The following is a 12869-nucleotide window of genomic DNA, read 5'->3' as shown; positions in this document are numbered from 1 at the left end:
TGAAGGCCTACTACACAAGATTTCCAGCTACGGTATAACTGGAAATGTTTTCTCTATCATTAAGTCATTACTCTCAGATAGGCTCATAAGAGTAGTTGTTGATGGGCAGAAATCAGAGGCCCACAGTATTAATGTTGGAGTCCCTCAGGGGTCCATACTGGGCCCAACTCTCTTCCTGATCTACATCAATGATCTCCCAAAACACATACTAAAATCTTTTGTTGACATCTATGCTGATGACACAACTACCTATGGCAACTCATCAAAGGCTGTAAATGATGATGTTCTCTCTGATTCTCTCTCCTCTGATCTTGAGCATGTGGTACAGTGGGGAAAGAGGTGGCTGGTTACCTTTAATGCATCTAAGACCAAGCTCCTATCTCTACATCATAAACGCTCTGATCCCCATCTGGCATCAATTGAAATGGATGGCTCTCGTCTAAGGGAGGCCCCAGGCTTTGATAAGCTCCTGGGTTTGACCTTCACACCTGATCTGTGGCCAAGGTCGCTGGGAAAATGGTGGGATCCTTCTACCGCTCCAGAAGATATCTCACTAATGATGCCATTCTCTATCTATATAAGAGCCAAGTACATCCAAAGATGGAGGACTGCTGCCACATCTGGACAGGGCTGCAAAAAACAGCCTATCCTGCCTTGACAGAGTACAAAATAGACTCCGTGGCTTGGTGGGGGATGCCCTTTTCTCTACCCTGCAACCTCTTTCCCACAGAAGAGACGTAGCGAGCCTATCTTTGTTCTATCTTTATTTCCATGGCAGGTGCTCGTCTGAGCTCCATTCTCTGGCCCCCCTCGCCAATCCTTCTCAAAAAACACCCGACTAGCTGAAACCACCGTCAATAATTTTCCCCACTCCCTATCTGTTCCTAAATCTAAACGTAGATACCATGAACAAGGCTTCTTTCTTAGAACTGCACACCTGTGGAACTCTGTTCCGCTTGCCTGTTTCCCTCCCGACTTCAACCTGGATGTCTTCAAGTCCAACACAAACAAATTCCTGATGACCCCTCCCCCTAAGTAATGACACCTCACCAATTCTCCCATACTATTACTAAACTATCCCTTTGATTACTGTACACACAATAACCCTTATCCCTGAGTGCCCATTGGGCCTTGATAAGTGGTGGACTTCATGTAAAAAAAAATAAAAAAATAATTCTCACCGGCCAGATTTCACTTCATCAATCACCACACTGCATAAGCATTCCCTTGGTCAAAAGTGGTCAACTTTTTACTTGACCACAAACATTAAATATTTAGATCAGCCTAGTCTGGCATAAGGTTGTTAGGATTTTTGTTAACTCTATGAGAGTGTATTTTTATTGACATCATATAGTCACCGCTCATCAAGGCCCAGAGGTCACTCGAAGATAAGGGTTAATGGGTACCATAATGGGAATTTGATCAGTTAATTAATTTTAGAGGACGGTTCTTCAAGAACCTGTTCATGTTGATCTTTAAAAAGACTATATTATGGTCAGCCAAGAAGCAGCTCCTAAGTATTTTGTGTGTCAAATATTGTTGACATTGGCACAGAAGTGGTTAAAGGGCTCAGGAGGTCCTCAATATTAGGAACCCATCCTAGAAGAGGAGTTTGTGCTAATAGACAATAAAATAGGAACAGGAACCTTAATTGTTTTTGTTTTCGGTCTAAAAAATGTGATATTTTTCATGTGAACTTTCTGGATGAGATCAATCGTTATAAAGTATAAAATCAAGTTTATTTATTTGGTCGATAAACAGCTACAATAAATTTACATTTTATGATCAAATATTCTTCATAAACGACGGAATTAGATCATTATAGCTTCTTTATATATATATATATATATATATGTGTGTGTGTGTGTGTGTGTGTGTGTGTGTGTGTGTGTGTGTGTATGGTCACGAATAGGCTCCTATATGGTTGACTATTTTAAAAAACTGATTGCACATAATGATAGAAGATGTATCGAGACACAGGAATGGGTATGTTTGATCTGGCAGAACAGTGGTTCATTAAAATTGTGGGGTCTGCGTTCGTGCCTGGTCCACAAAGTATGGAAATAAAGATTAAAAAATTAAAAAAAAACGTTTACAAGTGTTTCTGATATAGATGTACATAATAATACTTTGATAAGTATGTTTTAACTTAAATAGAGATGGTATAATAAAATTGTGGGGTCTGCGTTCGCGCCTGGCATCCATAGAATGGAAATAGGCATAAACTTTAATAAAGACTTTTCATATCTATCTGCGTAAGTATACTTTGATAATTATGTTTCTGTTTGGAGAAATATGTATGGTATGATAAAATTATGGGGTGTTCGTTCGCACCTGACCTCCATAGAATGGAAATATGTCACAAAGTTTAACAAGGTTTTTTAATATAGATCCACAGAATTTCGTGATAAGTGTTTCAGTGTGAACAGGTATGGTATAATAAATTATGGGGTTTATCTATTTTATTTTTACTTTTATCATATTTTGCTTTGGTTTTGATACCCCCAAATTCAACCCAAATTTACAACCCTTCCTTTTCATAACCTATCATACTTTCATAAATCAGAGTCCATTTTCTGTAGGCTGTTTTTGAACCCAGTCAACGACGGTACTTTTGCTCTCTCTCTCTCTCACTATATATATATATATATTCTTTTTGTTATATATATATATATATATTCTTTTTGTTTTATATATATATATATATTCTTTTTGCGATATATATATATATATATATATATTTATTCTTTTTGTTATATATATATTCTTTTTGTTATATATATATATATATATTCTTTTTGTTATATATATATTCTTTTTGTTATATATATATATATATATTCTTTTTGTTATATACATATATATTCTTTTTGTTATATATATATATTCTTTTTGTTATATATATATATATCTCTATATATATATATTCTTTTTGTTATATATATATATCTATATATATATATATTCTTTTTGTTATATATATATATATCTATATATATATATTCTTTTTGTTATATATATATATATCTATATATATATATATTCTTTTTGTTATATATATATATATATATCTATATATATATATATATTCTTTTTGTTATATATATATATATATTCTTTTTGTTATATATATATATTCTTTTTGTTATATATATATATATATATATATTCTTTTTGTTATATATATATATATATATATTCTTTTTGTTATATATATATATATATATATATTCTTTTTGTTATATATATATATATATATATATATATATATTCTTTTTGTTATATATATATATATATATATATATATATATATATATATATATATAAATAATTGCCTGTCTATGTTTGGCCATCGATTTTGAATGGTTGGTGCCAGAGCAAAACTAAGGGCAAGAGTTATTTGCTGGCATTTCATTTGGAGTAAAAATAATATAAATATAATAGACTTTTAAAAACAGCCAGAAATTATAACCTGTTGACTTAGAATGGGTGCTTTATGCCAAACTTCTAGAGTAAATCTGGTATTGTGGTGATTAATCCCCATGAATATCATAATAGTTTGTTGCACCTTAAAATCCATACAAAATGTCAGCCTAATTTACTCAATAATTTCTGGGAACATTTTTCGCGTAAATGTGATATTGTAGTTAATAATGCATATTAATTCCTAAGTGTGCATCAAACCACAATATCATAATACTTAGTTTGCTTCACCTTATCATAATAAAGTCCATACAAAATCGTATTGATAATAAAGTCCATACAAAATTGTATTGATAATAAAGTCCATACAAAATTGTAATTAGGAATTTGTAGACAATGCGTGACGAAACGAACGTCATGGTGGCCGATGCAGAAATGGCACTGTACGTACACGACTGGACCAAAAGCAAGGCCCATACATATGTATGCCACGAGGTGGGGTGGGTGCATAAAAGACAGTGAATTTTCTCAGAGTCAGACAGATTCCCGCGCGTCGTTTGTTTCAGAAGAAAGAGAGGGGGGAGAAGTAAGAGACGACAAAAACAAAACAAACAAACAAAAAATCAAAACACAATGTTTTAGATATAAAGGTAAATATTTGCACGAAAAATATTGAAGAACCAATGAAATTGAATAAACACAGTGTATCCAACATCATTATAATTTAATGTTTTCTTTTCTTTTATAGATTTTCTACTGAATTTCTGCTGACGTAAGTATTTGTCTTCTTTTTTTTTTCTGACAACAAAACTTATAATAAAAAATGTTTCACCAAAAAACAATAAATAAATAGATAAAACGATTCATCGTCTATGATAAAAAAAATCACTCAGACTGATGAATATTAAAAAACTAGGCTTATATTTTCGTTGGTCTGTGCCTCGACTAAAACTGAACAACGGGAATAAAAATACCAGGGAGGAAAGCGACTAATTCTAATTTTTACTCTGATTTTTATAGTTTATCCTTCACACAAATTCAATCATAGACACAAGACCGTTTATCCAAATCCCCAATCGATAATCCACAACCACAAGCAAGGGAGATCACTCTAAAAACTATGATTAGCTTTAAAAATAACCTTGTAAATATAATTAAAGATTTAGAATTCCGCAACAAGCTTAATGGTTTTCAATAACAATTACACAATGACGTCAACAATTTAAGCAAATCAAATCTTTATAAAAGCAAATAAGACTAGAATCTTCAAGAAAATGACCAAACAATATTATAAATTACTTGTAGAAAATATTATAAAAAACTACAGAAAAGTACACATTAACACATCAAACTTCATGGATATATGTTGTGGCTTTGCGAGCTGGTCATAATAAACACAAACACATTTACATATTTAACGAAGTTGGTTAACAAACATGTGTTACAGGAGCATACGTCATGATCCTGCGGCCATAATTGTCAATGACAGAATTTACTTTCTTTTCACTTCACGATATAAAGTCGGAAGGTGAGAAAAGCTAAGTAAGCATCCCTAGATGAGGAGCGGTTTGACCTTTCAAAATTGCCTGGGCATTCCCCAGTCGGGGTCCCTCAGGCTGTTAACAATGAAAGGAAGTAAGGCCTGGGAGAATGAACCTTATAGGATTATCCAGGACTAATACCTCAGTCCAACAAATAAACAATCACAAAAATGGCTCAATTTCTGTCAGACTGATTGTCGAGACCAAATCCTAGACTCGTATGTATCCGCTATCGTCACTGGATGACAAATGAATGCTACCAATAGATGCATGATGTTTAGTCGTAACTGAATTTATTGTATTGGGCAAGTCCATTTATTCCTTACCTAGATGGATCAGCTTATACCATTATCTATAATATAAATATCACCTGTTTGTTTAAATGTATGTATGTATGTATGTATGTATGTATGTATGTATGTATGTCTGCCTAAATCTTTCGACAGAGGCGATGGATTTTCACGAGATTGATATCATTTTGAAGCTCGACCCTTCGGACGATAAATATAAAAAAATTGGCCAAAAACATTAATTCCTTCACCTTCAATGGGGCACTTTTCTACAGAGAGGGATCGCTTTTTTCGCCGCATATTTTCGAAAGTCATCCCCACTTTTCAAGTGACTAGCCTTAATTTAAACATACGTCACTACCGGTTTGGCTATCTGCGCAACTGGAAAGACGTGACTTTTTTTTTAAAATGTTCTTTTCCTCCAACCACCGGGCAATGCCCGGCACCCAGGCTAGTATATAATAAATACAAAAGATAAACACATCTTCTGTTATCTAAAGTCACTTTGTGTGTGTGTGTGTGTGTGTGTGTGTGTGTGTGTGTGTGTGTGTGTGTGTGTGTGTGTTCGTGTGAGGTGCTTCCACATAGGATCTGAAACGGGCTGAGCCTATCTTTTACAAATTTCACAAAAAATGATTTATGTGTCTGGCAGTGTTCTTAGACATGTTTAGTACAGAAATTCATAGGATAAGTATCGAAAATCGAAAAAGAATCTGATCTTTAAAATAGCTTTTCTCTTTGACTGATAAAAAAGAATAATTTTTACCGGGGAATATTTTACGTTACACCGACAAAGTAGATAATCAAATTCCAGAAAATAATTTCTTCTTAAAAAATAAATTTATTATAATCTGGAGATATAGCTCAGTGGTAAAACATTGCACTACTAATCGAATGATTCTCTGTTCAAGGCCGGGGTTACCTCACCATTTTATTTTAATTTTTTCTAATTAATGAGTTCAAATCATGATAAAAGAGGAGATATCATTTAAAATCGCCGCAAATTATTTCTTCGTTTGCATATTTCAAAACTAAACATTTTTTTTTTTACATGGAGGTCACCACTTATCAAGGCCTAAGGGCCACTCGGGGATAAGGGTTATTGTGTGTACAGTAATCAATGGGATAGTGTAGTAATAGTATTGGAGAATTGATAAAGTGTCATTACTTAAGGGGGCAGTTCATCAGGAATTTGTTTGTGTTGGACTTGAAGACATCCAGGTTGAAGTTGGGAGGGAAACAGGCAAGCGGAACAGAGTTCCACAGGCGTGCAGTTCTAAGAAAGAAGCTTTGTTCATGGAATCTATGTTTTGATTTAGGCACAGATAAGGAGTGGGAAAATTATTGACGGTGGTTTCAGCTAGTCGGGTGTTTTTTGAAAAAAATTGTCGAGGGGGGACCAGAGAATGGACTTCAGACGAGCACATGCCATGGAAATAACGATAGAACAAAGATAGGCTTTCTACGTCTCTTCTGTGGAAAAGAGGCTGCAGAGAAGAGAAAAGGACATCCCCCACTAAGCCACGGAGTCTATTTTGTACTCTCTCAAGGCAGGATAGGATGCTTTTAACAGCTCCTGCCCAGATGTGGCAGCAGTACTCCATCCTCGGACATACTTGGCTTTTACATAGATAGTGAATTGCATCAGTAGTGAGATGTCTTCTGGAGCGGTAGAAGGATCCCACCATTTTCCCAGCGACCTTGGCCACAGACTTAACCAAAAGTGATTTTTCCAAGACATTCATCGTCAAACCCAAATATCAGCTGACGTAATATTGTAAACAAACACGAACGAAATTTGATGAACGACATTATCATTATTAGTTTTTATTTTTATTTTTAATTTTTTTCAAATTAGTCCACCGGACAAATTATTTCCCGTAATATATAATAATCAATGGAGGATTGGTTCTATAATAATACAAACGCAATCTGCATAAATTGAAATATGTTTTAGCGTATTGTATGACCGGGCAACGCCGGGCTGCCAGCTATTCACTGATAATCTTAAAATTAACTGAGGCATACATCTTACTAAAGAATAACAAAAACGATTTGTACGATAAACCAACCACTCGTTTCATTAATACCGAAACAGGAAGGATTAGTAAAAGAATTATTTTTCGAATTAACAAGGAAATAAATCGGGTCCAGAATATAATGAATGGATGAACACCAATGAGGTAATCACTTGGTTTAATAATCTATTATATAAATCTCACCTGTCTGTTTAAATGTATGTATGTATGTATGTATGTATGTATGTATGTATGTATGTGTATCTGCCTAAAACTTTTGACAGAAGCGACGGATTTTCACGAGATCGATATCGTTTTAAAGCTCGACCCTTCGAACGACAAATTTCGAAAAATTGGCTAAAAACATTAATTCCTTCACCCTCAACTAGGCACATTTCTACAAGGAGAGTCGCTTTTTTCGCCAATATTTTCGAAACTCATTCCGTCTTTTTGATTGTCTAGCCTTAATTTAAACCTTCACCAATTGCGGTTTGGCGATGGGCGCAACGGCAAAGACGTCACGTTTTTTTTTTCACGCTATACTCCTCCTTCGCGGTACGGGTTCGAGCCTACCTACCTTTTTTTTTTTTTTTTTTTGGTCAACACACATCTCCAAACACCGGGCAACGCCGGGCACCTAGGGTAGTATAAAAATAAAAATAAATGTATCTTCCTGTAATTAAGCATCACAGTTCTTTATCCATCTATATTTGAAAGAAAAAGACAAACATGCGTGCTCGCACTCACACCCGATTCTGAAATAAAGTAATCACAGAAAAACATACCCATAGGCACGCACCCCCATACCATGCTTTGCCCAAACAAACAAAAAGGAATCATAAAAAATGAAAAATAAACAATCACCCACCTACCCGCAATCTTAAATTCCGCCGAATGTGCTCAACGTGAACTCAACCCAACCAAGCTGTAGGCACACTTAAGTTTGAAGAAATTAAAAGACACATTTCACTTCATCAGAGAGACATTAGTTTTCGGAATTGCTTCGCCAAATCCATCTTCCACCACGAAATATCGGACGAGGGCGTAAAAACCACTTGAAACGCGTTATGAACATTCAAACTTATATTAATAATTGAAATAATTGAAAATGAAAATATTAAATAATAAATGAAATATTAGGTTGGTGCAAAAACAATATTGTTTTCTCACATATGTTACTTTTATATATGATTTCTGAATTATTACATCAATATATATATATATATAGCCATATATATTTATCCATAATAAGAAAATTTTGAAACATGTGTCTCAAGAAATGAACTTTAACTATTACATTTACGAGGTTAATAAAAATGTAATCGTAAGTTTGTAAATTATGCTAAACATAACTAAAATGAAAAGTTCTTATTTAAGCCTGGAATTTCTGAAATGATTTTTGAAAAAACATTTTTTACTGAAAACCATCTGCGTACATTACACGGTTACAGTGAGCAATACATATGCATTATATTTGCCTCTGACAGTTTTAGTATGACCATCACTACCGCCTGACTGCTAAAAATGTTGAATACTCCAGACTACCTACAAACTCCTGCAATTAAAAACATAATCAATTTTTAAAAATTTTATTTCCATAAACGTTTCTTAGCTTCTTGTAATAGACATATTTTTGGATGTTCATTGGCTGATTTATATCCCACGCCCTCGCGTTGCTATTCTTTGAGGCGATGAAATAGTGCCAAATGTCTCTTGTGTGCGTGCGTATGTTTTCTGTATGAGTTTGTTACCCTTTCCTTGTGTAACATGGCCGTTACACCCGAACCGTGTCGCTACATTTCAATCACCCGGACCCACACGTTGTATGGTACTTCGTACTAAAGGAACAAAAAAAAAAAAAAAAAAAGAAAGAAAAGAAATGAAAATCCAACTCGGTATTTTTTAAAAGAAAATTAAAAGAATTTATTCGTGCTTCTGCCAACAATAACGCATTTCATTATCTTTCAAAAGTTATTTTCGAACACACGTGTTTTACAACGCTCTGTCATATAACGTGTGCTTTTTAACAGTCTCTCTCCCCGCCACCTGACGCCGACCATACCCAGCGCTTTTTCGCCCTCGATTTCACACGCCCACTTTCACTCAGAACGCAACTTGCTTTTCTTTTTTGCTCGAACATGTGCTGTCCTTTTTTCCTTCTTTCTCCTCCTTCCTGTGACATCAGTGTATTTACACTTCCTTTATTTGCATATGTGTTAAGAAGGCTGTTGCTAATATTTTCACATCAGCTGATTTTGCCGTATGCGCTATGTTACACTTATAGGAGTTGACCACAAGTATATTCAAGGGAGAAACTAAAAACGGTAATATAAGTGGGACAATCACGTGAGGATATATATATATATATATATATATATATATATATATATATATATATATATATATATATATATATATATGAAGTGTATGTGTTTGGATATCATGTTCCTAAATTAAACAAACATTTTAAAGACGAGAGAAAGCTTCTGTTTAATAAAACCTTTTTTCTCCATTTTTCTTATCTTTTTTTGTGCAGGAATCAATAATGTTAATAAAAATCCCTATGTATTTTAAAACGTTTCCACTGTCCGCCTCTTTCTATCCGGCATATTTCCTGACAGAGAACGATCAACTATATGTATATATATACAGGGTGTCCAAAAAAGTCACTGAAATGTTGAAAATCTTTGTCATTTTACCATAAATGATTATTTTTTTTATATTTAAGATATTCTACAGAAAATATTTTAGAAAATCATATATGAGCAGCAGAGAACAGTTGTGAAATTATTTTACCAAAATCAGGGCTCAATTATTTTAACTTAAAGAGCTTATCGATGGCATTTTCATGTAAAAGATACCTCAAGTTTCTTGTGAGGATATCTTAAAGAAAGAATCTATGTTAATAAACTCCAAACTCTGCAAGAATTGAAGGAAAATATAAGGAGCGAAATAAGGGAGTTAAATCATAACCGGAGATTCTGCAATCTGTCATGAATAATGGTTCCGAAAGAACACAAATATGCGAAGCTGAAAATAGGCAACATTTAAAAGACATTATTTTTTATGAATAAAAATTGCCTGAATTTTGCATTAAAAAAAAGATTTCCCAATGTCAATATATATATATATATATATATATATATATATATATATATATATATATATATATATACATGCATATATACATACATACATATATATACATACATATATATGCATATATATACATATATACATACATATATATACATATATGTATGGTGATTGTCACTTCTTGACAGAAGAAGACCATCTTTCCCTTGCTTTATTGTTGATTACTCATTCATTTTCATGTATTTTTGAATTTTTTTTTTTAATTATATGCACATATATACACTTACACACACACACACACACACACACACACACACACACACACACACACACACACACACCTATATACATGGGGAGATGTGATCAAGATGCATCAATTTCGATTTTCAGACCACAGAGCAAACAGAACATTTGTGCCCTGCAATGTTTTCCCTATCAAAGAAAGATTGATCTACATTTGAACGCTTGTGGCTAGCTAGGCCAGCTCCACATAAAGTCATTTTACCACATAAATCACAGGTGTGGTCTGCATGAAATCCTCTGACAGACCTGATATATATATGACAGATTTTTCTTCTGGATATCACGCTTCATTTTTGCACGCTCATATTTTTTCTTCTCAAAACTATCACAGCCATGATAGACCAAGGAGCGCCACTTTTTACGATCATTGGAAGCACTTTCCCAACTGAACACGTCAATACCAAGAGCTTTAAGATTATCTTTGATGTTATCCTCAAAGCGTTTCCTCGGTTTATGTTGTGGACGCTTTCCTTGTGTAATTTCACCATAGAACAGGCGCTTTGGCAATCTATCATCGTCCATCCTTGTCAGATGTCCAGACCACCTCATCTGGTTGCATATAATCAACTTCTCGATACAAAGTACGTCAGCTCGCATGAGAACATCCATATCAGATATAAAAGTGCTCCACCTGATGCCCAGAATGTGTTTCAGGAATTTCTGGTGCGCTCTCTCCATGACTTTTATGTGTCTACCATAAGTTGTCCAGGACTCAGAAGCATAAAGCCGGAATGGTAAAATACAAGATCGATAGACACTGACCTCTGTATGAATAGTTATACCCCTGTTAGAGCATATTCGCTTCTATAAACCACCAAAAGCCTTAGTGACACGCTGTATTCTATAGTTGACCTCAGCATCCAGGGTTCCATCTCTGGCGAGAGTACTATCCAAATACACACATATGTCAACCACGGCAAGTCTCTAGTTGTTGACAAAAATATTTGGTTCCACATACAAACTACCGGGTGGAGGTGTAAACATGACCTTAGTCTTGAAAGGTCCTTGTAGAAGCATGAAAACGACAAAGATCAAAGATCCTACCTGTGGTTCTGAAACGCAAATAAACACCTAGAGAACATTCCATAAAGGCATACGATAACATAGTTGCAAAATAAATCGAAAAAAGTGTAGGTGCTAGGATATCGCCCTGCTTCACACCATTGTCAACTGAAATGGGTTCCGATAGGCATCCGTTGAAGTTCAGGCGAGCCTTCATATTAGTGTGGAGCTCCCTGAGTAATCGTAGAAATTGAGGTGGGCATCCCAACTTCCCCAGAATTATCCATAGGGTACTTCTGTTCACCGTATCAAAAGCCTTAGTCAAATCAACAAAAACCTGATAAAGCGGAACGCGGTGTTCAGTACATTTCTCCTGCAACTGCCGAGCAGAGAAGATCATGTCCGTGGTTCCTCTGCCCGGACGAAGGCCACTTTGGCTTTCTGGAATGACGGATGGACAAATATACTTTAACAATCTATTGAGTAGAACTCTGGAAAATACTTTGCCAACTGCTTCCAATAAACTTATCCCACGATAATTTCCACAGTCGGTCCTGGAGCCCTTTACCTTGTACAGTGATATAAGAATTGCATCAACCCAATCCTGATGGACGGGAACACCCTTCCAGACATCAGTGATAAGATGAAGAATTTCATGAACTAGTTTATCACCCCCATGTAAGAGGACTTCCACAGGAATACCATCAAGCCCTGGAGCCTTCCCAACATTCACTTCCTTGATTGTATCTCTAATTTCATTCTCAGATGGGAACACGGACATTTCATGGATAAGCTTCTATTGTGATAAAAATTCATTGATGACGTCCTCATCAACATTAGAGGGGTTGTCAAAGAGATCAGAATAATGCTCGGTCCAACGAAGGAGAATCTTGTTAGGATCCTTTATAAGGGCAATTCCATCACTTGAGAGTAGGGGAGATGTAGATAGTGTTTGAGGACCAAAAGCTTTTTAAAGCAAATGGTACATGCGTTTGAGGTCTTTACAATCAAAAGCCATTTGGATTTGGTTGGCGAGTTTAGCCCATCACTGATTCTTCATTTGGCGGAGTCGCCTTTGGAGAATACCCTTGTTTGCTTTAAGTGACTGTTGAAGGGACTCTTGACCTCCATGAGCGGCAGACAACATCTTATGGTGCAACTCATTTTTAGCACTTAAGAGTTGAGTAATTTCAGAA

General features: G+C 35.0%; 1 long non-coding RNA gene across 2 annotated transcripts in view; it reads left to right on the top strand.

Moving 5' to 3' along the window:
* LOC145277107 (uncharacterized) overlaps nucleotides 1-12869 on the top strand; it is a 314963-nt gene that overhangs the window by 160199 nt on the left and 141895 nt on the right. For both annotated transcript variants that reach the window (XR_013868113.1, XR_013868111.1), the window contains exon 2: nucleotides 4172-4195. This is a non-coding gene — a long non-coding RNA (uncharacterized LOC145277107). The remainder of the gene's footprint in view (nucleotides 1-4171; nucleotides 4196-12869) is intronic.

This window comes from Euprymna scolopes, chromosome 5, assembly GCF_053919585.1.
Source record: "Euprymna scolopes isolate OS-2025 chromosome 5, ASM5391958v1, whole genome shotgun sequence".
NCBI lineage: Eukaryota > Metazoa > Mollusca > Cephalopoda > Sepiida > Sepiolidae > Euprymna > Euprymna scolopes.
Note: the sequence above shows the minus strand (reverse complement) of the source record. Positions and strands in the feature narration are given on the sequence as shown.